Here is a 26505-nt window from a genome sequence, read left to right on the forward strand (position 1 = left end):
AACCTTGAGTCTTGATTTGTCCTTCAGGGCTAGGTATGCCTCCTGGAGACAGCATATGGATTGCTTATGCTTTTTGATTCAATCAGCCAGCCTGTGCCTCTTCAGTGGGGAATTCAATCCATTTACATTTATTGAGAGAATTGATAAGGATGGTGGAATCCTACTTATCTTATTTTGTGAAAGTCCTTTGTGTGGGTTTATCCTTTGTGCCATTGTGGAAGCTAAGTTTGACCTTTACCTTGTGGGTGTTTACTTTGCTGGTGGTCCATTGTGATATTCAGTATTGAGAATAGGTCTAAGTATTTCCTGTAGAGCTGATCTTGTTGTGGCAAATTTCCCCAGTGCTTGTATATTTGCAAAAGATTTAATTTCTTCATCAGTTTTGAAGCTTAGTTCACAGGATACAAGATTCTGGGCTGAAAATTGTTTCATTTAAGAATGCGGAAGGTAGATGACCACTCTTTTCTGGCTTAGAAGGTTTTAGTTGAAAAATCTGCTGTCATTTTAATGTCTCTGCCCCTGTAGGTCAGTTGGCACTTACTCCGGCCACTTGCAGAATTTTTCACTTTCATCTTGATGTTGGACATGTTCATTACAATGTGTCTTGGCTAAGTTCTGTTTGAGTTGAGATTACCCTCGGTTCAATATCCATCTAAAAGCAGTGTGTCCCTCTTGGGAGTAAGACACAATTATAAGAGGGACTGTACCTAACAAATGCAATCAGTGTAACCTGGTTTCTTTTACCCTCAATGAATCCCAAACAATAAAAAGATAATAAAATAAAAAAATGAATAAATGGTGTGTGTCAAGTTCTTTAGTTAAGTGTCAAGTGTGTCAAGTTCTTTAGTAAAACTTGGGAAGTTCTCATTTATTATCATCTCTAGTGTGGCTTCTATTCCTTTGAGACAATCCTCTTCCCCTTTAGGGATCTCTATTATTCATATATTTAAATGCTTCATGAAGTCTTGTGAGGTTTTTTCTTCTCCATGGTCTAACCTATTTTTGATACTTTCTACTGCATCTTTGCATTCCCTGATTTTCTTCATCATTTTCTTAAGCTCTACCATATCCTTTCTATATCTCATCTGTCTTTTGGTTCTGTCTTTCCATTTTCCTGTCCATTCCCTTATTGTCTTTATCATTCATATTTTAAATTCCCTTTCTGTCAAATCTATTGATTCTTTGTCGGTGGAGTCTTCTCTAGTAGCTGCCTCATGGTCCCTTGGAGGAGTTGCTTTGTTTTGGTTTCTCATGGTGCCCAAATTTTTCTGTTGCTTTCTCCTCATGTGTTCTTTTTTTTTTTTTCACCTCCTTGTCCTCCTTTTTCCTTCTCACTTCCTCTTTTGCTTCAAAATACTTTGTCTCAGAACATAGATGTTGAAATGGCCACTTGGTGTAAGGCTATAAGGAAGGTAAGGGTAAAGAGTAAGCAGGGAAAAATAAGAGAAAAAGAAGGAAATAGAAAAAGAAAATGGGGAGGGAGTAAGTAGGTAGAGGGAGGGGGATTGATAGGATTACACCTGCAGTGCATCTTACAAGGGTATATGTGAAACACATTTATATGTGGAATGTAAATGTCTTAGCAAAATAACTAAGAAAATGCCAGGAAGGCTATGTTAACTAGTGTGATGAAAATGTGTCAAATGGTCTATGAACCAAGTGTATGGAGTCCCATGATCAAATTAATGTACACAGCTATGATTTAATAAAACTAAATAAATAAATAAATGAAAATGAAGGGTAATGAAAGAAAGAAATTAAAGAACAGGTGAAAATGAGGACAGGAAAAGAGAATGAGAATGATAGGAGAAATGGTATTGATTGGCATGGTGCCAAGGCTATGCCTATAACTCAAGGATTTTGAGGGGCTGGGTTGGCTGTGTTCCTCAAAATAAGGATGCTCCTTACCAGCCTGAGCAAAGCCAGACTCTTCCTCTGCCAAAAATAGGAAGAGAAAGAAAAGAGCAAAAACAAAAAAGAAAAATTAAGTAAGAATGAAAAGGAAATAGAAAAATTCTGCACTGTGGATTTGCCAATACTTTCTTCCCAGGACCAAAGGTAGAAGGTCTCCCTAGACCATTATCTCTTGGTATCCTTGAGCCAGACTACTGCTGTGACCTCCCTGCCAGACCACAGCCACACCACCCCAGCACTCAGAGAAAAAAGCATACAAGAAATAATAATAATAATATAAGAATAGATAAATGAAATTAAAAATACAATTGTATCAAATAAAGGAGAGGGTAGAGGAATAAATAAAGAAAAAAGACCAAAAAACGAAAAAAGGAGGAGATACTCTTAGCTGTTATATGAGCAACTTATATGGGAATGATGAGAAAAGTAGAAGAGTCTCTACCAAAAGAGAGAATGGAATGAATCAAATAGACAGAGAATAAATGAGGCTAAAATACCGTAACCAAAAAATACAAGCTCCCCTGCTCTTGATGAAAGTAAAAATGGAAGTTAAGAGTAGAGCTAAACAAACAAATTAGCAAAAAACAAAAACAAAAAACATCTCTAAACAACAACAAAAAATCTCTAAGAGCCAAAAATAGCAGCAATCTCAGCAGCAAAGAGAAGAAAGCTGAAAGAAAAAATGCTAAAAAAAAAAAGAAAAAAAAATTCTGCACTGTGGACTTGCCAATATGTATATTGTAATATATTGCCTGGACACGAGGTAGTGCTGTGATTTTTTTTAGGGGATAGAGAACACAGCTAGTAACCTCTCTCTAGTTCCCAGGCACGATCCTGCTTCCTAAATTAGTAGTCTTCAGTGATCACCTCATTGTTTCCTCAGCATTTAGATGCCACAGGTTGGGATTATAAAACACTCCAAACTCTTTCAGAGGGGTCACACAGTTGCCCCCTGACAACAGTTCCCATGGGGTACAGGAGTCATTCAGCCTATCCCAAGAATGGATTTCTGATCCTGGCAGGCGGAATAAGATGGCCATGCCTTAGGCCTCCAGTAAGAGACCCAACCTCTAGACCTTCTCACAACCTTCCCACAAGGGCAGCCCCCTGGGATCCAGGACCTTCCCAGTATGGCTGCCCCACAAAACTAATGGCAAATCCACTCCACTGGGACTCAAATATGACTGCTGTATATTGTCTGCCCACTCTGCCAAGCTTTCCACTCAACACAGGGCTTCCCCTGAGAACTAAAAACTGCGGAAAGGCTATCTCCCATCCCTGACCTCCATGGCAGGGCTGGCTGTTTCCATTGGCTATCAAACACTTGCCTAGTGTGTCAGACCTCCACCTCTCCAGATTACATGCTGTCTCCTATACATACCAAGCTATGACTCTGGGTAAGGTTCCCACACCAGGTATGGCTGGGTTCTTTGTCCCTCCCCAGTCATATTAGGAGAGCTTAGCCAAATGATCCTTCTGGTCTGCCATCTTTCAGTTTTCTCAAGTATGCTTTTCTTTATTCATTTATTATCTGAGACAGGGATGTGGGGCTTCCATTAAAGAAAGACACTCAGTATATCAAAAGGGTAGCTATAAGCCCTAATAGGAATTAGAGACATCACTCAAGAGCAAGCAAAAAATCACTACTATATAAATTCATGTTTTTCCATTTAGATTCCCTGAGGACTCTTAAAATTCCATGTGTTTAATAAAGTTCACCCAAAACAGGAGTCTGACAAGATTCTTGAAATATTGAGAGAGAAAAATTGTACAAGTACTAAATAAGTGTACATAATCCTATTCCAAAAGCAGCAAAGGTATAGTGTTCCAAATTAATTTTAAACACTGATAATGGTAACCAAATATTTACCAACCCTATCATCCTATGAGGTCAAGCCCAGTTCTTACCTCACTCTCCACAAAACCACAACCCTGAGGACAGACTTAACTCATTCATTATTGTGCCTAGAAAGGAGGTGAGTCATGAGGAAAAATAGACGGAAAAAACAATGAAAGAATGAATGAGTGAATGAGTGAATGAATGGTGAAAGTTGTGGTAGGGGAGAGAAAAACACATAACAAAAATCCAGTCCTAAAAAAGTTCTTTTCATCCCACTGATAATGCAAGTTTAGAAGAAAAATGAAACTCCCTTCCCAGAAAACTTGGTAAAAACAAAGAGAACCTTTTGTAGAGAAGGGAACACTTCCACACTATTGGTGGGACTGCAAACTAACACAGCCTCTTTGGAGAGAAATGCAGAGAATCCTCAAAGAACTCAAATTAGACCTCCCATTGGATCCTATAATCCCATTACTACCCAGAAGAAAAAAAATCATTTTATCAGAAGGACATTTGCACTACATTGTTTATTGCAGCTCAATTTACAATCCCAAAGATGTGGAATCAATATAAGTGCCCATCAACCCATGAATGAATTAACAAGCTGTGGTATATGTATACCATGGAATACTATTCAGCCATAAAAAATATGGGTACTTTACATCTTTTGTATTAACCTAGATGGAGTTTAAACATATTCTTTTTAGTAAAGTATTACAAGAATGGAAAAGCAAGTATCCAATGTACTCAATACTAATACAAAGCAAGCAGATGAACAAATACACACACACATAAGAGAAAAACTCAATACAATTCAAATTGGGGGTAGGGGAGATGTATGAACAGAGGGGGATGGGTTAGCTTCCACCTAATGGGCACAATGTAAGGGTACATGGCACACCTTGTATGTGTGGAACACAACTAAAACAGGGACTCTACCCAACAAATGCAAACATTATAATCTAATCATGTGTACCCTCACATTAATCTGAAATTTAAAACAACAAAATGAACCCTGCAGTGCAATCTTTGTCACCAGTGAGGAGCCTCTTTAAGTTCTTGGATGAGCATCATCTCCCCCTGCAGTCTTTGCCTTATGGGAGAAAGGGGGGCTTTATCCTGACACTATCTAGAAATGTAAACCAGCATTTCAAGATTAAATAAATCTCATCTCCCCTGTATTTAAATAGTAACAGACACATACATTATTATGTATTTGGGATAGAAGATGGGAAAAATGTATCAATGCCTTTTGTGAAATAAAATAAAATCTGAAGTCTCCCCCCACACTTGCAGCTGACTGACCCGACCCACTTTTTCCCTAGGGAATTCCCTAAAACCCAAGCTGTTAGCCATGAGAAAGGAAATCAGATTTGCCTCATCAAGTCTCCTTCCCTCCTTAGAGATGACCTTTGTGACTCATTACCAGGCCGAAGTCTCTGCAAGACACACTGCATGCAGGTCCTCAATGCACACAACAAACGGCTTGGCTCTGGGCATATGTCCTGTAGTTTGTCTCTGATTAACAGACCCTTATCCTAACTCAGGGTTTCTTTTCCCTGACTCCTGGTCTATTAGAGCGTAACTCTTTCAGCCAATTGTCAGCCAAAGAATCTTTAAACCCACCTATAACCTGTAACTCACCCTCCTTTGAGAAGTCCCACCTTTTTTTTTTTTTTTTTTTTGCCTAAACCAATGTATGCCTTCCACATATTGATTTATCACCTCACCTGTAATTCCTGTACCACCACCGAGAGTCCACTTGCTCAAAGCTTCTTGGGTGTGGCTCTGGGTCATGTCCTCAAATTTGGCTCAGAATGAAGCTCTTTAAATTATTTTACAGGGTTTGGCTTCTTTTCAATTGACACTCCCACAGAGCCTTCAATGCTAGAGGCTTTGTTTTTGCATCAGGGAATCATTCATTCACAACATGTGAGAGAGCTTTGATTCTCTGCCCCAGCACACATTGGATGATAAACTTAGAAATGTATTTCACTCATTTTTTTCTGAGACTTAAGGAAATGTAAGAGACTTAACCATGAATGTTTTTAGACACAAGGGGAATATATCTTGAAATATCTAGAATATTTGGCTCAGAGAAGCTCTTCATTTTTTCCTCAAATCACTTCAAAGTTCATTGTGTAAAGAGCTTCATCTTCACATGAAATTCTGAAAGTTTTTCAGGATGCTAACGAAAGAAACTTGGACCTTCAGAACTGCATTTAAGAACCTGGAGATGTCTTCTGTACGTGTGCCTATTAGGCCCAGGAGTGCTCAACAATATTAATATTCAAAGGACTTCAGTACATGCATCTTTGTTGGCTGGGAAACCAGGCTGCCTATTTATTACTATGAGGTTTGAATTCCAGGCAGCCTTCAGGCTGGCAAAGTTTTTACAGGCTTATTCAAGGAAATAATGAAAATCAAGAGTTTTTAAAAGGTGGAAATTAAAGATATGCAATAACATCAGAAATAAATTCAAAAAGAGAAATAACCGGGGAATGCCATTAGTTAGCTAAAAGATATGTACACTGTAGAAATGCCCAAATATGGAAACTATTAGGCCCATACCTGGTTATAAATAGGGTAATAACACACTCTGTGCCAAAGAGAGTCCTGTACAGCAACCCAGCTGGTTTAGCATCTGTCTTACAAGTTATTTTTTAATGAAGAATCATCATGAAGAGTTGCAATTAGGTAAGCTAGATGCTTTTGATGGACTCATTCTATACCCCTAGTTTCTACCAGAGTCAGACCTGTCCCGACCTGCGGGACAGCAACGGGGGGGGGGGGGCGAGCAGGAACCACCTAAAGGAGAAAAACAAACAAGGGGCGCAAGAAAGGGAGACAAGACAGTTTTCTGATCAAGTCTCCAACTTTATTGAAAAAACTTGTGCCTTATAAGCATTACGGGGAAGGTGGGTGTGTCTTGTTGGGAGGTTCAGAGGAGTTGTTAACTGGGGATTGGCTAGAGTAAGTAAGATGGGGCATAAGGTGATTGGTTGGCTAGTTGCCAGGTAAAGTTACCGGGAAAAGGTAAAACTGTTTTTTACTTAAAGAGGAAGTAAGGCCGAGCTGTACCTTATATGGCTTCCGACATCTCCTCCCTTTTTGTTTTAAGGAGGTGGGCATTAACCAAGAGACAGAGTAGTGACCTGGCTCCTCTTGTGGATTTCCCAGATCCACATTTGTTATTTGCGGCATCTTTTGGAGAGGAGAGGTAAGCGAAATTTTTGATACCAACCTCTATGCAAGCCAGGTTTGCTCTCAGAGAAAAATCAGAGGGGGTCTGATCCTTCATTTGACTTCTCCTTGGGATCGGGAGGTGGAAGGATTGTGGGACCTTCTCTTGCAATGCCTTGCTGTGCACTCAACTCGGTGCCCATACCCTTTTTTCTTTTTATAAGGAATGGGTAAGTGTACCTCTGATCTATGCACTGCCCTCATTATGAGGGGAAGCCATGAGAGTCGGTTTCTTGGTCAGACAGAGCCAGGCGATGGTAGTGAATTTGAATTGGTTTTGCTAGGGCAGAGTCTATTTGTTGTTTAATGAAAGTGGTGACCTTTTTGAATAGCCAGGGGCTGAAGGAAAGGACTAATAGAAAACCTAATAGGGGGCCTAGGAGTGGGAGGAGATAAGGAAGAAGTCCATTGAGTCCTGACCAAAAGGGGTTATCACGAAGTTCCTTTCTTCTTTCTTCAAGCTGGTCTTGCAGGTTTTTTATCTTGTCTCGAACAATGCCTGACTTGTTGGCGTAGAAACAGCATTTTTCCTGTAAAGCCAAACAGATACCTCCCTGCTCTGCCGTGAGGAGATCTAAGCCTCTATGGTTTTGTAGGACTACTTCTGCTAGGGAGTCTATTTGATCTTGAAGATCGTGAATTGTTTCAGAAAGAGCTGAGACATCCTCTATTAGTTGATGAGACAGTTTGTGGTAGGAATGTATAGATATTCCTGTTCCGGTAACTCCTGTGGCTACTGCTGTAGTGATGCCTAGTCCTGCTATTAGTGGGATAAGTTGAATAGCTCTTTTAGAGCGTGGATGTCCAGCTATATAATCAAGACTGGGGACAGGAACAGGTTGATCTCCTAGTATAATAGAGATATCAGGGAGTAGTTGAGCGGTTACACAATAGCCTGTCCAGTTACCTGGTAGGGCCGTGTAGGCCAAATTTCCTCCGCATACAAAAACATGTCCGCGAGGGGGGCACTGGTGTGAGGTGTTGTTAGAAATGGAGGAGCAGTTTGTGAAGGTGATGCTTCCTAAGTCTACATCATAATTATTGTTCTGGGGAGGTTTGTATATACAAGGGGTTTGTGTAAATTCTATAGGTTGGACTCTAAAAGGTAGACTGTCGCTACAGTTTAGATGTGAGTTGTTTAGATGTGAAGTGGAGGTGTTTGTTAGTAGGGCTAGGGGCATAGGTGTGCCAAGAATTAGACATAGCCAGCAGTTTTCCGCGAGGGTTGGGTTGGAATTATTTAAAGCTTTGAAAGTGGCTTCTAAAATATCAGAGGTTTGGATGTCGAGATCTATGTCTCGAGATTTAGGTAAAGCTAAGGGGTGGTATGGTAGGGGAGTATATTTTTCTCTAATTATTTTTTCAATTTGTTTTTGGACCACATCTTCTCTTACCCTATCTGATGGCCCACCGCCATCAGATGTGTGAATTGGTGGTTTTAGTGGCCAGCAAACATTTTTGCCAATAGTGCCTAAGCAGGAGGCTTGGGCATATTTGGAGTGTCCCAGGTTATGAGTAGAATCAAGCTCACCTCCAAAGGAGCCAGAATAAATTCTTTGTAAAATGGCTGTTAGATATGTGTTGCCGTTTGTGTGAGTGCACTGCTGGACACTATTGTAGCACATAGAGTGCATTTGATCAGTTATTTCGCACTCCGTGGGACAAGGTCCTGGTTTGTTTTGAACTGGGAGTATTATTTTGGGTGCATTAACACACTGCCAGTTTTGTTTATGTCCTCCTCCTACCTGTGACGTGAAAGTTAAATAGGCGGTTTTGCCGCTGATATTAACTTGGCTAGTATGGGAGGTGGGTATTATTGTAGTTGTTCCTCCCTTACAGTCACAAGGTGCCCCATATAGTTTTTGGAGTAGTTGTTCTGTGGTAATTGGGGGCCCCATGCCACCTAGGGTAGTGTTTAATAAGGTAAAGAATATTATGGCAGGGTTAGAATTTTGGCTACGGGTGACTGGAAATGTAAGAACAGGGGGGTTGTCTTTGGCCCTTTTGTTCTCCCTATTTTTTGTGGTGGTGAGGGAGATGGATTATTGGCGGTGAGGTTGGGGTTTAATTTAAAAAGTTCAGTTTCAAGGGCCTGAATTTCTTTAATAAGGTGAAGGTGCTCACGCTTGGTTTGTAATATTTCTTTGAGGGAGGAGACTTCTTGAGTGAGTGTTGTTTTTGCTAGTCGGATGGGGTCAAGTGGGAGATTATTGGTATAGAGGGAGGTTTTGGAATAACTGAGGTGTTGAGGTTGTAAGAGTGTGGATTATAGGGGGGGGGCTTTATTGATGACAGGGGCTGTAAGGCCCCAGGGGTTATCTTGGTAATGGATAGCTTGATTTTCTAGGGATTCTTCTTCCTCAGGGTTTAAATGATGCATTTGATTATTAGAAATGAGCGATGGGTAGAGTTTGGGAGATGAAGGTTTTTGAGGGAAAGGGTTGGTAACATTTGGAGTTTTAAGAGCGTTGTCGGGGCTGTTCGGGGTTTTAGGGGAAACTGGGGGGTTGTCAGGAATTTCTACCATGACAGAGGGGCAGGTGGAAGGAGGGCAAGAAGCCTCTTTAAGGACTTCTTCTCCTACTTTGATGACATCTCGAATGTCAGGATCTAGTGAATGAACTTTTAACATGTCATGAATTAAATTCCAGTAGGAAAAGGCTGTAACTGGGACTTTGTCAGGACCAAAGGTGTGGTAAAAGTCCTGCAAGGTATCTCCTACTCGTTCCCAGCGTTTTTGGCTGATTGTTCCCTCTAAAGGGTACCAGGGGCAGGTGTCATGAATAAAATTAAAAAATTCTTTAAGGTCCTTTCTTTTAACCCTTACTCCTCGCACTCTGAGTGATCCTTTGAGTCCGTCAAGGAACATTTCATGTGTACTAAGCGAATTCCCCATTATGTTGGCTGGATGGCTCTCTCAGGATCTCGGTTCACGCAAGTCTCCAGTCGACTCGGAACTTAAGTTTCTCTGTGACCACTCTCTCTGTGCCTTACGATCTCTGCTCGCGTGTCATAGGTTGGCAGGTATAATCCACCTGCTCGGACCCTCTCAGGCAGGACAGCTGCCTACCGCCCTCAGGCATAGCCTTTGGGAGGCAGCGTCCCTGGGAGTGCCCTTGAGGTGGACGACCGTATAAGATGTAGTGAGCTCAGAGTTTGTTAGAGAGTGTTAGGCAGAAAAACTAGTCCAAGTGTTTTGGAATTCTCACTGCCAAAACGGGTACCTCTCGTCCTTCCCCGCTTTGGTGCTGTGAGCTTGGTAAGTGGATTAGATCCGGGAGAGCCAATAATAACAGCCAAGATAAAGGGGTGAAATGTTTGAAATCTTGTAAGTTATCGTTTGCCTACCTTATCTTCTGATCCGTCTCACGGCGGGTGAACCGAGGCGATCTGAATGGGGAGTGCATGCGGGTCCTCGCTGCAGCTCCGAAGGGTGCCCGGCCATGGCTTCCGTAGGCAAGCGTTCTCCTCCAGGGGGTCCCGATCGCCCCTCGTTGGGCGCCAGGATGTCCCGACCCACAGGACAGCAATGGGGGGGGGGGCGCAGGAACCACCTAAAGGAGAAAAACAAACAAGGGGCACGAGAAAGGGAGACAAGACAGTTTTCTGATCAAGTCTCCAACTTTATTGAAAAAACTTGTGCCTTATAAGCATTACAGGGAAGGTGGGTGTGTCTTGTTGGGAGGTTCAGAGGAGTTGTTAACTGGGGATTGGCTAGAGTAAGTAAGATGGGGCATAAGGTGATTGGTTGGCTAGTTGCCAGGTAAAGTTACCGGGAAAAGGTAAAACTGTTTTTTACTTAAAGAGGAAGTAAGGCCGAGCTGTACCTTATATGGCTTCCGACAAGACCTAAACTGTGTGCTCACCTGCAGTGAACTGAGTTCTCCCTCTAATGGGAGGGCAAATCTGAAAGACTGAAACCCAAACTTCTTTTCCCAGTCTTTTCCAGGAGCACCATAACTAATTCTAGAATGTTCTAGAATATTCTCCAGTCAGCAGCTGTGGTCAGCAATACCTATTAGTCTGAGCATTGCTGACCCAGTGCTGTGGCAGACAATTGTGAGGAAGCCTGTCCCCAGCTTGCGTGATGCAAGAAGCCACCAGAATGCCCATCAGCAGGGTCATTGAGAACCCAGGAAAGTAAAGGTTAAACTTACACAGAGTATATGCTGGGAAATGGAGGTTGCTCAGAGAGACCTAACTCTATTGCCCCAATTTTTGTCAGTTGTAGAATAGTATAATCTGCAACTATTTATTTTATTGTTTAATTTTTTTTGTTTACTTAATAATAAATGCTTTTGGCAGTAAGAAACTAAAAACAAAAAGGAAAAAATCATGTTTAATTAAAAATTAATTTCCATTTCTCAAGAAAGTTTTGTGTGTCACCGACCCAAAATGTTAATCAACGTTCTCCATAGACCATTGCACCTGCAGTGATACCACGTTCACCATGCAAAACTGAAGGCTTAATTGTGGTGAGGAGCCGTCAGCATCTACTTCAGTAATTGGTATTTATTTTAAGCAGACTTTCCCTGAAAACAAAGTTGTAATACAAGCAGCTACAGAGGTCACCTTCTAATGTCACCTTCTAAATCAAGACTTTCCATTGAAATCAGGGCTACTTAAACCTGTGCTGTCCAATAAAGTAGCCACTAGCCATCCACAGTTGTTTAGATTTAAGTTTGCCAATAATAACATAATTTAACTTTGCCAATAATAACATAATTCCAATTACGTATCGTTGTCATCGGGTGTTTAAAAAAGAAAATCAGCTAGTTCCTAGTAGAGTTTTATATTTTATTCATTTCCTGGGGTGAAAATAATATTTTTGGAAGTTTATTTATTTGAAGGTGAAATGCCTGGCATTATTATAAATGCCACTGTAAATTCAATAACAAAGATAAAATCAAATGGTTTGTCATAATGACACAAATATAAATATTAGTAAAAGAGTCATGGTAAAAATACATTCTCCCCAAATTACGAGAATTAGTCATCAAAAATACTTGAAGTTAATGGCAACCCACACTCAAGGACTCAGCTGGTTCTCTGTATCCTCAAATACTACAGACACTAATTCAACCAAACACAGATGAAAAAATTTGTAAAGAATAAAAATAAATAATAATAATAATACAACAAAAAATAATACAAATGGCCAGGTGTGGTGGCTCACACCTGTAATCCCAGACAGACTGAAGTGGGAGGATCCTTTGAGCTCAGGAGTTCAAGACCAACCTGAGCAAGAGGGAGATTCCATTTCTACTAAAAATAGAAAAACTAGCCAGGTGTGGTGTGGTCCCAGCTGGGCACCTATAGTCCCAGCTACTCGGGAAGCTGAGGCAGGAGGACCACTTGAGCCCAAGAGTTGGAGGTGACTGTGAACTGTGATGCCATGGCACTCTAGCCCAGGGCGACAGAATGAGACTCTGTCTTAAATAAATAAATAAATAAAATAACAATAATAAAACAAATAAGAACTCAACAATACAGTAACTATTTACATAGCATTTACATTGCACTTGTATTTTATGTAATTTAGAGATGGTTTAAAGTATATGGGAGGATGTGCTTAGGTGGTATGCAAACCTTACATTATATTATGTCAGGGTCTTGAGCATCTGGGATTTTGGAATCCACAGGGCTTCTGAAACCTATTCCTCAAGGATGTCAAGGAACTACTGTGATTTCATCCCAATAAGTTTCGGTAATCTGCCAATCAAGATAGAAGCTGTATTTTTAATATTTACGGTCACACGATTAAAGTGACTAAGCTACACTTCTGTGACAAAGCTAATGTTAAATAGAATAAACCAAAAAAAAATAAAATAAAAGCCCTCCAGCTGTCTGGCAATATATACATTCCCTCTTTGCTCCCCATCACCAATCAGATTTTAGAAATGTTTGAAAATTTGGAGAACTATTTTGTAAATCAACTTTAAAGTAAACGCTTGAATAAATGAGTTCTCTGAGATTCACTCGCACTTTAAAAAAAAAATTGCAAATATTCAATGCAATTATGTGATGAATAGAACATCCCAAACTTTCAACTTTGAAGCTCTTTTTTTTTTTTGTAGAGACAGAGTCTCACTTTGTCCCCCTCGATAGAGTGCCGAGGTGTCACACAGCTCACAGCAACCTCCAATTCTTGGGCTTAGGTGATTCTCTTGCCTCAGCCTCCGGAGTAGCTGGGACTATAGGCCTCCGCCACGACGCCTGGCTTTTTCTTTGTTGCAATTTGGCCGGGGCCGGGTTTGAACCCGCCACCCTCCGTATATGGGGCTGGCGCCCTACACACTGAGCCACAGGCACTGCCCCAATTTTGAAGCTTTTAGGTAAATTATAATTATTGACTAAAAAAGTTTGCAATTGAGGACCGGACACTGTCCCTCACGCCTGTAATCCCAGCACTTGGGAAGCCGAGGTGGGTGGATTGCCTGAGCTCACAGGTTCGAGACCAGCCTGAGCCAGAGTAAGACCTCATCTCTAAAAATAGCTAGGTGTTGTGGCGGGCACCTGTAGTCCCAGCTACTTAAAAAACTGAGGCAAGAGAATTGCTTAAGCCCAGGAGTTTGAGTTTGTTGTGAGCTATGATACACCACAGCACTCTACCCAGGGGGACAGCTTGAGACTCTGTCTCAAAAAGAAAAAAAAGTTTGCAATCAAGATGATACTGAAGGCTCAGCGCTTGTAGCTCAGTGGCTAGGCAGCCAGCCACATACACTGGCGCTGGCGGGTTCAAATCCAGCCCGGGCCTGCCAAACAACAATGACAATTACAACCAAAAAAAAAAAAAAAATAGCCAGACATTGTGGCTAACCCCAAGAGTTTGATGTTGCTGTAAGCTGTGATGCCTTAGCACTGTACCCAGGGCAACATAGTGAGACTCTGTCTCAAAAGGAAAAAAAAAAAAAAGAAAAGAAAAAAGATGATACTGAAAGTTAGCCCTAGTAAGGAAAGGAACTGTACAAAGGAATTAGTTGAGAATTCAATGTATAAGATTTAATTTTGAAATTCCATAATTTCATTTTTAAATATTACAATTGGTGGAAAGAACCTATTCCAGGTTGGATCTCCTATTTTTGACTACATAAATTTGAATGCTGCTGCCAAAAAAAAAAATTGAATGACTTTCATGATTTTGAGAAATCTAAACGTGATGAGACATTCCAAAGAATCATAAAGAGACATTTAGGTGATGTGCTTAATGTTTCAAGTTACAGTCTCAATTTGACAACCAAAGTTACATGGGATTCTAAAGATATTTTCCTGAAAACTCTTTGGTCTAAAATATTTACATATTTAAGCTATTTGGTCTAAAACATTTTTGCATTCTAAGCTTTTTAGAAACCCTAGAATTTAGAAAGCCTCAATAGCATAACTTGCTCTGATTACTCATTTAGAAGTATTTTGGCTTAAAAAGAGTTCATTGAAAGTCTCAAAAGTTATAAAATAAACATTTGAAAAATACCATACACAATTGTTATAAAAATTAAAAATAAATGGAACTGCAAACTAATACATTTTGGAGATTCCTCAAAGAACTCAGATTAGACCTCCAAATTTGATCTTGCAATCCCATTACTAGGCATCTACCCAGAAGAAAAAATATCATTTTATCATAAGGACATTTGCACTAGATTGTTTATCTCAGCTCAATTTACAATCTCCAAACTGTGGAAACAACCTAAATGCCCACCAACCCTGGAATGGATTAACAAACTGTGGTATATGTATGCCTTAGAATACTATTCACCCATTAAAAAGATGGAGACTTTAAATATTTTGCATTAACCTAGATGGAGTTGAAACATTCTTCTTAGTAAAGTATCACAAGAATGGAAAAGCAAGTATCCAATGTACTCAATTCTAATATGAAGCAAGCAGATGATCTAATACATGCCCACACAAGAGAAAAATTCAAATCAATTCAAGGTAAGGGGCAAAGAAATGAGGCAGCTGGGAGAGGGGAGTAGGGAGGGACATAGGGTGCTCCCACTTAATGCGCACGGTGTTAGGGTGTATGCCACACCTCTTGGGGATGGGACACAATTACAAGAGGAACTCTATCTAACAAATGCAAACATTGTAACCTGATTCTTTTTACCCTCAAATTTTTAACCTAAAACAATAAGTGAAATAAAATAAAAGAGATTTTAGAGATCTATAAAAAAAAATGATGGGGGGTGGTGCCTGTGGCTCAGTGAGTAGGGCGCCAGCCCCATATACTGAGGGTGGCAGGTTCAAACCCATCCCCGGCCGAACTGCAACAAAAAAATAGCCGGGCGTTGTGGCGGGCGCCTGTAGTCCCAGGTACTGGGAGGCTGAGGCAGGAGAATCGCTGAAGCCCATGAGCTGAAGGTTGCTGTGAGCTGTGACGTCATGGCACTCTACTGAAGGCGGTAAAGTGAGACTCTGTCTCTACAAAAAAAAAAAAAAAAAAAAATGATGGGGGGCGGCGCCTGTGGCTCAGTGAGTAGGGCGCCGGCCCCATATGCCGAGGGTGGTGGGTTCAAACCCAGCCCCGGCCAAACTGCAACAAAAAAATAGCCGGGCGTTGTGGCGGGCGCCTGTAGCCCCAGCTACTCGGGAGGCTGAGGTAAGAGAATTGCGTAAGCCCAAGAGCCGTGTGACGCCACGGCACCCTACCAAGGGCAGTACAGTGAGACTCTGTCTCTAAAAAAAAAAAAAAAAATGATGGGAAAAACTAAACAATGACACAGCATTAGGATAGGCATGGCCAAGCCACTGATTAAAGAATGTGATAACCTATCAAGATAGGGACTCTGCTAATGTGAAAATATAATGTCATCATAGTCAGCATAAAGATACTAACTCCCTTTGATTTTTACTTTATTTTACTTTTTATTTTTTTTTATTTCAGGGTAATTTGAGGGTACAAACAATTAGGTTATAATGTTTGTCTTTGGTAGGTAAGGTTCCTGTTGTAGTTGTGTCCTGCACCCAGGAGTTGTGCCGTGTACCCTTACATTGTGCCTGTTAGATGGGAGCTCACTGAAAAGTTAACATTTTACATAGAACTAGTGTGTAGATCAACCAATATAATAGAACTAACTTTTATGCAATGAACATTTCAAACAATTCTTTCTGGTAGCCTCATTAACCCTTAAAATTTTCTTCTTTGGGGTGATGAAAAGGTCTTAATTCTAGTGATAAGGCCAAACATATTTATGTAATATTCATGTCCATAGTTTCCACATTCCAACAGGATTTCTCAGTCTGACAAATAAGTTTATTTTCTATTTTGATGAACATGTATCTTCTCATTCAACTGTATCTATAATGTTAAAACATAAAAACACACCTTCTGTTCAAACAACTTCACTTTATTGTGGTTGGCAGATACTGCATTTTTTACAAATTGAAGGTTTTGTGCAACCCTGCTTCAAGCAAGTCTGTCAGTCCATTTTTCCAACAACACATGCTCACCTCATGTTTCTATGTCACGTTTTGGTAATTCTCACAATATTTCAAACTTCTTTTTCATAATTATTGTATCTGTTGTGGTGACCTGTGACCAGTGATCTTTGATGTTACTATTGCAATTGTTTGGGGCACCATGAACCATGCCCATGTAAGATGAGGAACTCAATCAATCAATGCTGTGTGTTCTAACTGCTCCACCAACTGGCCAGTCCCCCATCTCTCTCCCTGGACTTTGGCCTTCCTATTCTCTGAGATAAAATAATATTAAAATTATTCCAGTTCATAACTCTACAATGGCCTCTATGTGTTCAAGTGAAAGGAAGAGTTTCACATCTTTCATTTTATTTTTTTTTTTATTTTTTGAGACAGAGTCTCACTCAGTCATCCTGGGTAGAGTGCCAAGGCATCATCATAGCTCACAGCAACCTCAGACTCCTGGGTTTGGGCAATCCTCTTATCTCAGCCTCCCAAGTAGATGAGATTATAGGCACTTGCCACCACGCCAAGCTAGTTTTACTGTTTTAGTAGAAATGGAGTCTTGCTCATGCTCAGACTAGTCTCAAACTCCTGAGCTCAACTAATCCACCTGCCTCGGCCCCCAGCATCCTGGGATAACAGGTATGAGCCACCTCACCCAGCAACATCTCTCACTTTCAAGGAAAAGCCAAAAATTAAGCTTAGTAGGGAAGGTATGCTTGAAGCTGAGATAGGGAAAAAACTATACCTCTTGTTCCAAGCAGTTAATCAAGTTGTGAAAGTAAAAGACAAGTTCTCGAAGGAAACTAAAAGTACCACTCCAGTGAACACACAGAGGATAAGAAAAACAGCCTCCGTGCTGACACAGAGAAGGTTTGAGTGGTGCAAGAGAAAGGATCAACCCAGCCACAACATTCCCGTAAACCAAAGCCTAATCCAGAGTGAAGTGCTAACTTTCTTCAACTTTGTGAAGTCTGAGAGACATGAGGAAGATGCAGAAGAAATGTTTGAAGCTGGCAGAGGTTGGTTCTTAAGGCTTAAAAAAAGAAGCTGTCCCCTTAATATCTAGCACTGAGGTGGAAGCCACAGCGAGTTATCCAGAAGATCCAGCCAAGATCGCTGATGAAGGCAGCTGCACTGAACAGCCGATTTCTAATGTAGATGAAACAGCCAGATATATATATATCATCATATATATAAAGCCCCATCTAGGGCTTTCATAGCTAGAGAGCAGAAGTTAGTGCCCAGTCTCAAAGCTTCAAAGGACAGGCTGACTCTCCTGTTATGGGCCAATACAGCTGGTGACTTTAAGTGGCACTATTATGACTCCACTCGACTTTAACCCCAGCAAGACACTGTCTCAACAACAATAAAAGGTAACTGGTTATTATTTTACGGTGTATTTACCTGATTTTGTCAGAACCTTTTAATCTCTAAAATGGGGCTTTTATTCATAAAGATCAGTGATTTTCAACCTGTGTTCTGTGAGAGGATCTTGGGTGTGCCAAAAACATTTCCAAAGATAATTCACTGTCATTTTTTAAAGAAGTTCAAAGCACAGTAAGTATATTTTTTTTTATTCTTTTCTTTTGATCAACATGAATGAAGTATGCTGTGGAAGTTTATCTCTAAGTTTGAGTGTGCTGTGAGACAAAAAAGGTTGAAAAGCACTGGTATGGGTTTTTAAAATACATATATCTTGGTTTGAATGCCACATGTGCTGCACCTGCTTAATGACCTTGGCCTTAGTAGTCAGCTTCCTCATCATAAAATTAAAAAATATATATTTCTGTCTAGACACAGTTGCTCATGCCTGTAATCCCAGCACTCTGGGAGGCTGAGGTGGGTGGATTACTTGAGCTCAGGAGTTCAAGACCAGCCTGAGCAAGAGTGAGACCTAGTCTCTAAAAATAGCCAGGCATTGTGGCAGGTACCTATAGTCACAAGTACTGGGGAGGCTGAGTCAGGAGGATCTCTTGAGCCCAAGATTTTGAGATTGCTATGAGCTATGATGCCATGGCATTCAACCCTAGGGTGACTGAGTGAGACACTGTCTCAAAAAAAAAAAAAAAAAAAGATGCTTCTAACTTTATAGGAATGAATTAAAAGACGAATGAGTTAATACACATAGAGGTAAAGCACTTACAATCCTACTTGGCACAATTTCTTTTTTTTTTTTGTAGAGACAGAGTCTCACTTTACCACCCTCGCTGGAGTGCCATAATATCACAGGACTCACAGCAACCTCCAGCTCTTGGGCTTCCGCGATTCTCCTGCCTCAGCCTCCCGAGCAGCTGGGACTACAGGCACCTGCCACAATGCCCGGCTATTTTTCTACATAAATTTTAGATATCATTGTTTATTAAGTGCCTATTAAATGCTAGACAGTCTATAGGCTCTAAAGCTAAAACATGCATAGCCTTCCATTCTAATAGGACTCTAACACTTGTTTGTAGTACTTACAACTGATGATGAAGACTATTGCTTTGACATTTTTTGTGTTCACCTGAGCAGAACTGGAGAACATTCTCTTTAGTAAAATATCATAAGAATAGAAAAGCAAGCTGGGTGCTGTGGCTTATACCTGTAATTCTAGCACTCTGGGAGGCTAAGGTGGTAGGATCCTGGGAGCTCAGGAGTTCAAGACCAGCTTCAGTAAGAGTGAGATCCTGTCTCTACTAGAAGAAATAGAAAAATTATCTGGATGTGGAGGTGAGTGCCTATAGTCCCAGCTACTGGGGAGGCTGAAGCAGGAGGATTGCTTGAGCCCAAGAGGTTGAGGTTGCTATGAGATGTGATGCCACAGCATTCTAGGGGAATGGAGTGAGACTGTCTCCAAAAAAAAAAAAAAAATGGAAAAGTAAGTATCCAGTGTATTCAATACTAATACCAAACCAGTAGATCTAATACATGCCTACACAAGAGAAAAACTCACTTCAATTCAATTCAAGTCGGAGTGGGGAGGGGGATGCATATGCTCCCACCTAATGGGCACAATGTAAGGGTATAGAATATACCTTCTGGGGTCAGGGCACAACTAAACAGGGACCTCACTTAACAAACGCAAACATTGTAACCTAATTATTTTACCTGAATATTAATCTGAAATTTAAAAAATAGAATATTGCTTTTCCTTCTGGTTTTAGTAAAGAAAAAAATAATTTCCAAAAGTTTCTGAATAATTAAAAGGAAAACTGATGTTTTAAAAATACTGTACACATTAAGCACACAGTTCAGCTGGGCATAGTTTTTATTTTATTGTGACAATTTCTAAAATGCAACCATTAGTGATCATGTGCAAACTTCACCAAGAAAGAACTTGAGAAACAGAACTAACCTATGTTTAGAAGGAGATAATAGCTTCCATTTATTAAGAGCTGGCTTTGTGCCAGGCACTGTTGTGAACACTTTATAAATGTAAATTTCATTCTCACCATGCCAAGAGATCTGGGCTGAGCCAATTCTACCTCTGAAAGTGGTGTTGTCTTTGATTTTTTGCTGTCCTCAAAGTAGTGGCAGTCACAGAGTGGATTGTGCAGGGTGAGAGGGAGGCAGAGGGAGGGCAATTACTGAGGCAGCAGGAGACCAAGTTCCAAAAGAACAAGAGAAAGCCTCCAACACAGACCACAACCACTCTATTTTTTTTTTTTTTTTTTTGAGATAGAGTCTCACTCTCTCACCCTGGGTAGAATACTGTGGCATCACAGCAACTCAAACTCCTGGGCTCAGCAATCTTCCTGCCTAAGCCTCCCAAGTAGCTGGGATTACAGGTGCCCACCACCATGCCTGGCTAGTTTTTCTAATTTCAGTAGAGATGGGGGGGGGGGTCTCTTGCTGAGGCTGGTGTTGAACTCTGAGTTCAGGGATCCACCTGCCTTGGCCTCCCAGAAAGCTGGGATTACAGCCGTGAGCCACTGCATCCAGCCTACCACTTTGATTTTATGCTGTGCCAAAGAGCAGGACTTCGCCTGGGGGACAAACAGACACAGGAGAAATACAAAGGTGCAGCAGCCGCCCAACCAGCATGGGGGTGCTGTCGAAACCCCAGGATGACTGCAACAGACTGCACTGCGGAGAGAACAAGACCAGGCATACAAGCTGAATTTGTTCACCTACCCATCAGGACTCACTGAAAACTATTCCTCATGAATATGGTCAAAATGACTGTCAAGAAACATTAATACTCTTTGATGAAACACATGGTGGGTGCAGTAGCCTCACCTTGACACCCCAGGAGAACTTCTGTACCCCACAACTATCTGTGCAGGTGAAAGAAGTCTGGGTGAAGATTGTTTAGAGCCAACACTAGGCCATCTCTCTTTTCTACTTGTCAGTTTATTTATTCATTCATTCATTCATTTTTTGAGACAGAATTTCATCTTGTTGCTCTTGATAGAGTGCTATGGCATCATAGCTCACAGTAACCCCGAACTCCTGGGCTCAAGCAATCCTCCTGTCTCAATCTCCTGATTAGCTGGGACTACAGGCACCCACCACCATGCCAGCTAGTTTTTTCTTTTTTTAGCAGAGATGGGGTCTCATTCTCACTGAGGCTGGTCTCGAACTCCTGAGCTCAAGCAATTCACCTGCCTTGCTTCCCAGAGTGCTGGGATTAAAGCCATGGGCCGCTGCACCCAGCCTCTACCTGTTAATTTAAAATATATATACAGGCTCTCTGGTCCTCCTATTCAACAGACAGCCCCATCATCTTGTATAGCACCAGTGGCATCCTCAAGGCACCAAGGTGAAATTGAAGGCTGGAATAAATGACTTTGGTTGTATTGAGCGCCTGGTCACCAGGGATGCTTTTAACTCTGGCAAAGTGGATATCGTTGCCATCAATGACCCCTTTATTGACTTAAGCTACATGGTCTACATGTTCTGTTATGATTCCACCCAGGGCAAATTCCATGGTATAGTCAAGGCTGAGAAAGGGAAGCTTGCTGTCAATGGAAATCTCATAACCATCTTTCAGGAGCAAGGTCCCACCAAAATCAAATGAGGCAAGACAGTCGTGGACTACATTATGGAGTCCACTGATGTCTTCACCACCATGGAGAAGGCTGGGGCTCATCTACAGGGGGGTGCCAAAAGGGTCATCACTTCTGCCCCTTCTGTTGATGCCCCCATGTATGTGATGGGTGTGAACCAAGAGAAGTACGAAAACAGCCTCTGCATTGTCAGCAATGCCTCCTGCACCACCAACTGCTTATCCGCCTTGGCCAAGGTTATCCATAACAATTTCAGCATTGCTGAGGGACTTGTGACCACAGTTCTTACTGTCACTGCCACCCAGAAGATTGTGGATGGCCCTTCTGGGAAGATGTGGTGTAATAGCTACAGGGCTCTTCAGAACATCATCCCTGCATCAACTGGTACAGCCAAGGCTGTGGGCAAGGTCATCCCTGAGCTGAATGGGAAGCTCGCCAGCATGGCCTTCCATGTCCCCACTGTCAACATGTCCATCGTGGACCTCACCTGCCATCTGGAGAAGGCTGCCAAATATGATGATATCAAGAAGGTGGTGAAGAAGGCATCAGGAGGCCCCCTGAAGGGCATCCTAGGCTACACTGAGCACCAGGTCATATCCTCCAACTTCAACAGTGATACCCATTCTTCCACCTTTGATGCTGGGGCTGCCATTTTCCTCAATGACCACTGTCAAACTCATTATCTGGTATGACAATGAATTTGGCTATAGCAATAGGGTGGTGGATCTTATGGCCCACATGGCCTCCAAAGAGTAAGAGCCCCTGGACCACCAGCCCCAGCCAAAGCATGAGAGGAAAAAAAACATCCTCAGCTCCTGGGGTGCCCCCGCCTACTCAGCCCCCCAACTCACTGAGGATCTCCCCTCAATACAGTTTCCACATCTGACCCCCTGAAGAATAGGAGGGGCCTAGGGAGCCCCACCTTGTCATGTAACATCAATAAAGTTCCCTGCACTTGGCAAATAAATAAATAATTAAATAATATACATAAACATATTTTCCCAAGATTCAGATAGATGTGTCTCTTATGTAATCAGTCCAGTAAAACAACCAGCAATTTCATGAAAACCACTAATTAGGGCGGCACCTATGGCTCAAAGGAGTAGGGTGCCAACCCCATATATCGGAGGTGGTGGGTTCAAACCCAGCCCCAACCAAAAACTGCAAAAAAAAAAAACCACTGACTAATTCATAGATGTTAACACTCAGGAGTGACAGTTGGGTAGTAACTAGTATGCTGTTCTGGTTATTTGGGTGAGTTTTATATTTTTCTGGTTATTTGGGAGACTAACCTTTCAATTTTGACAACATGAAAGTACTGTGAACTTATTGTCGTGCATGAATGTATTTGAGGAAATAGCATGTGAGCAAGTCACGTTAAATATATCTTCTAAATCTGTGTTGGAAAACAAATACGAAATGTTCGGATGTTGTGTCTCCACCTGTGATCCCAGAACTCTGGGAGGCTGACATAAGAGGATCTCTTGAGCTCCGGATTTGGAGACCAGCCTTAGCTAGAGTGAGACACTGTCTCTACAAAAAGTAGAAAAATTAGCCCAGTATAGTGATGGGCACCAGTAATCCCAGCTACTTGGGAGGCTGAGACAGGACGATTGCTTGAGTCCAAGAATTTGTGGTGGCTGTGAGGTAGGCTGATGCCACAGCACTCTACCGAGGGTGACCCTATCTTCAAACAAACAAACAAAAAAACCCCACCAAACTCTGCTCTCACCATTCTGATCAATGAAATCATTAAGAGTTGTATCTGAGGAGATAAAATACAGTATATGAATAAACAAAGTACATTGATGTTTTCTTAATAACTATTAAAGTCAGCTATGACATATGTTTTTTCAGGAAAATATGTAAAATGGTCAAATGACATGAATAAATGGCTCAAAAATAGAAAATGAGATATATAAGCACATTTATAAAAAATTAAAGTAAATGCAAATTAAAACACATTTCTCTTTTAAATCTCTTCAATTATCAAAAATGTTTTAAAATGATAATATCTCATGCTGGCAAGGGAAGAAAAAAATGGATACTCTCACACACTTCTGACTCCAATGCTTTGGGGAAGCAATTTGGCATTATATCATAAGCCATAAAAGTATTCATACATTCTATGCCAGAATCCATTTGTGTAAATATGTCTTAAGAAAATAATATAAAACAGGGGAAAAAAAACAGAAACACAACTGAGTTTTATTTATCATAGGCCCCAAGTAGAAATGAAATAAATACCCAGTGGTAAAAAAAATCAAGTGTTACCATATTCGGTCATTAGAATATTATGCACCTCAGGAGAATTAAGAATTATAAGCACTTATGTAAGAACTATGCTTATGGCACATTGAATACATAACCTTTTATCTTTTTGGAGCAATTGGCAGAAATATGTTAAGACAAACAACATGAATTTAAAAAATATATTTATTTGTACAACTGTCAAACAAAAGTATGCATGTGGGAAAAAACTTAGAAATTTACCAAATGGACCTCAATAATTATTTAGCCTGATGAAATTTGCTTTTTTTAAATCTTGGCACAAATTTCAACGTAATTATACCACTTTATAAATTTTAAACAGAATATGTAGATTTTTTAAAATTAATTGTCTGAGTTCAAATAAATATCAAATTCCATACACTAGGAAATTTAAACGTACTTTTATAAATAACAACTCGGTCAAGATAAAATTAAATGCATAACAACATGCTGTTTAGAAAACTGAAAATCAAAACACTTCATGTGAGTTCCCATGGGAGCTAATCAAAGTAGTGCTGAAAATTATAGCCTTAGATTTAAATGATTTTTCTTTTAAAAAGGTGAAAATAAGTAAATTACCAACTAAAGAATGCTTTAAACATGGACCATCATCCAACATTGATCATATCTTAGTACACACGTCTAACCTCAACAAGTTTAAAAGAATAGAAATGATTCCTTGTATCTTCTGGGACTATGACAGAACAAAAATTGAACACAACAGCAACAGAAATCTTCATACTCAAAGAAACTCATGGAAACTAAACAACTTTAGGCTAAATGATAGTGGGCTCAAAGATGAGATTAAGAAGGAAATCATCAGATTTTTAGAACAAAATGATAATGAAGACACAAACCTGTGGGATACCACAAAGGCAGTCCTTACAGGGAAATTTATAGCAGTAGAAGCCTTCATCAAGAAAACAGGAAAAGAGAACATCAGTAACCTAATGGGTCATCTCAGGTAACTGGAAAAGGAAGAAAATCCAACCCCACACCCAGCAGAAGAAAAGTTAGAGCCAAAATGTGAGGAAAATTAAATGAAATTGAAAACAAAAGAATCACTTGGAAGATCAATGAAATGAAAAGTTGGTTCTTTGAAAAGATTAATAAAATTGGGCGGTGTCTATGGCTCAAAGGAGTAGGGTACTGGCCTTATATGCCAGAGGTGGGGGGTTCAGACCCAGCCCCGGCTAAAAACTGCAAAAAAAAAAGAAAAGAAAAGAAAAGATTAATAAAATTGATAAACCTTTGGCTAGCCTAACCAGAAACAGAAAAGTAAAATCTCTCACAACGTCAATCAGAAGCAATAAAGGGAAAATAACAACAGATACCATAGAAATTTACAAAATCCTCAATGATCACTACAAAAAAAACTCTATTCTCAGAAATATGAAAATGTGGAGGAAATGGACAAATACTTGGAATCATGCCATCTTCCTAAACTCAACCAGAAAGAATTAGAAATTTTCAATAGCTCTGAAATTGCATCTATTATACAAAATCTCCCAAAAAAGAAAAGTCTGCAACCAGATGGTTTCACATCAGAATTCTACCAAACCTTCAAAGAGGAACTAGTACCTATATTATATAACTTTTCCAAAACAGAAAAGGAGGGAATCCTCCCTAACACAGTCTATGAAGCAAATATCACCTTGATCCCCAAACCAGCAAAGGACACAGCAAAGAAAGAAAACTATAGACCAATATCATTAATGAATATTGATGCAAAAATATTCAATAACATCCCAGCAAACAGAATTCAACAACACATCAAAAAAATTATACACCACCATCAAGTTGGTTTTATCCCAGGGTTTCAAATTTGGTTTAACATACGTAAATCTATTAATATAATGTACCACATGAATAAAATTAAAAACAAAGGCCACTTGATTCTATCAATTGATACAGAAAAGGCTTTTGATAAAATCCAGCATCTTTCATGATTAGAACACTTAAGAAAATAGGCTTAAGTGGAACATTTCTTAAACTGATAGAGGCCATCTACAGCAAACCCATAGCCAATATCATACTGAATCGAGTAAAATTGAAAACATTTCCACTCAGATCTGGAACTAGACAAGGATGCCCATTGTCACCACTCCTATTTAGCATAGTACTGGAAGTCCTGATAAGCTGCAAATATAATCAAGGACTCTATTCCTTTTACAGTAGTGCCAAAGAAGATGAAATATCTGGGAATTTATCTAATAAAGGACATGAAAGATCTCTATAAAGGGAATTACGAAACCCTGTGAAGAGAAATAGCTGAAGATGTTAACAAATGGAAAAGCATCCCATGCTGGTGGCTGGGAAGAGTCAACATTGTTAAAATGTCCATACTATCCAAAGCAATCTAGAGATTTAATTCAATCCCTATTAAAGCACCAATATTATACTTTAAAGAACTTGAAAATAGTACTTTGTCTTATATGTAATCAGAAAAAACTTTGAATAGCCAATACCTTATTTAGAAATAAAACAAATCTGGAGACATCATGTTACCAGACTTCAGGTTATACTACAAATCTACAATGATCAAAACATCATGGTACTGGCACAAAAACAGATGTAGATATATGGAATAGAATGGAGAATCTAGAGATGAACAGAGCCACATACAATCATTTGATCTTTTTTTTTTTTTCTTTTTTTAATGTTGGGGATTCATTGAGGGTACAGTAAGCCAGGTTACACTGATTGCAATTGTTAGGTAAAGTCCGTCTTGAAATCATGTCTTGCCCCCATAAAGTGTGACACACACCAAGGCCCCACCCCCCTCCCTCCGTCCCTCTTTCTGCTTCCCCCCCATAACCTTAA

The 26505-nt window shown here is 40.3% G+C and overlaps 1 pseudogene; it reads left to right on the top strand.

Annotated features, from left to right (window-relative positions):
- Positions 1–22167, top strand: part of LOC128590764 (glyceraldehyde-3-phosphate dehydrogenase-like) — an 83902-nt pseudogene extending 61735 nt beyond the window's left edge.
- Positions 22168–26505: the final 4338 nt, after the last annotated feature.

This window comes from Nycticebus coucang, chromosome 1, assembly GCF_027406575.1.
Source record: "Nycticebus coucang isolate mNycCou1 chromosome 1, mNycCou1.pri, whole genome shotgun sequence".
Lineage (NCBI taxonomy): Eukaryota > Metazoa > Chordata > Mammalia > Primates > Lorisidae > Nycticebus > Nycticebus coucang.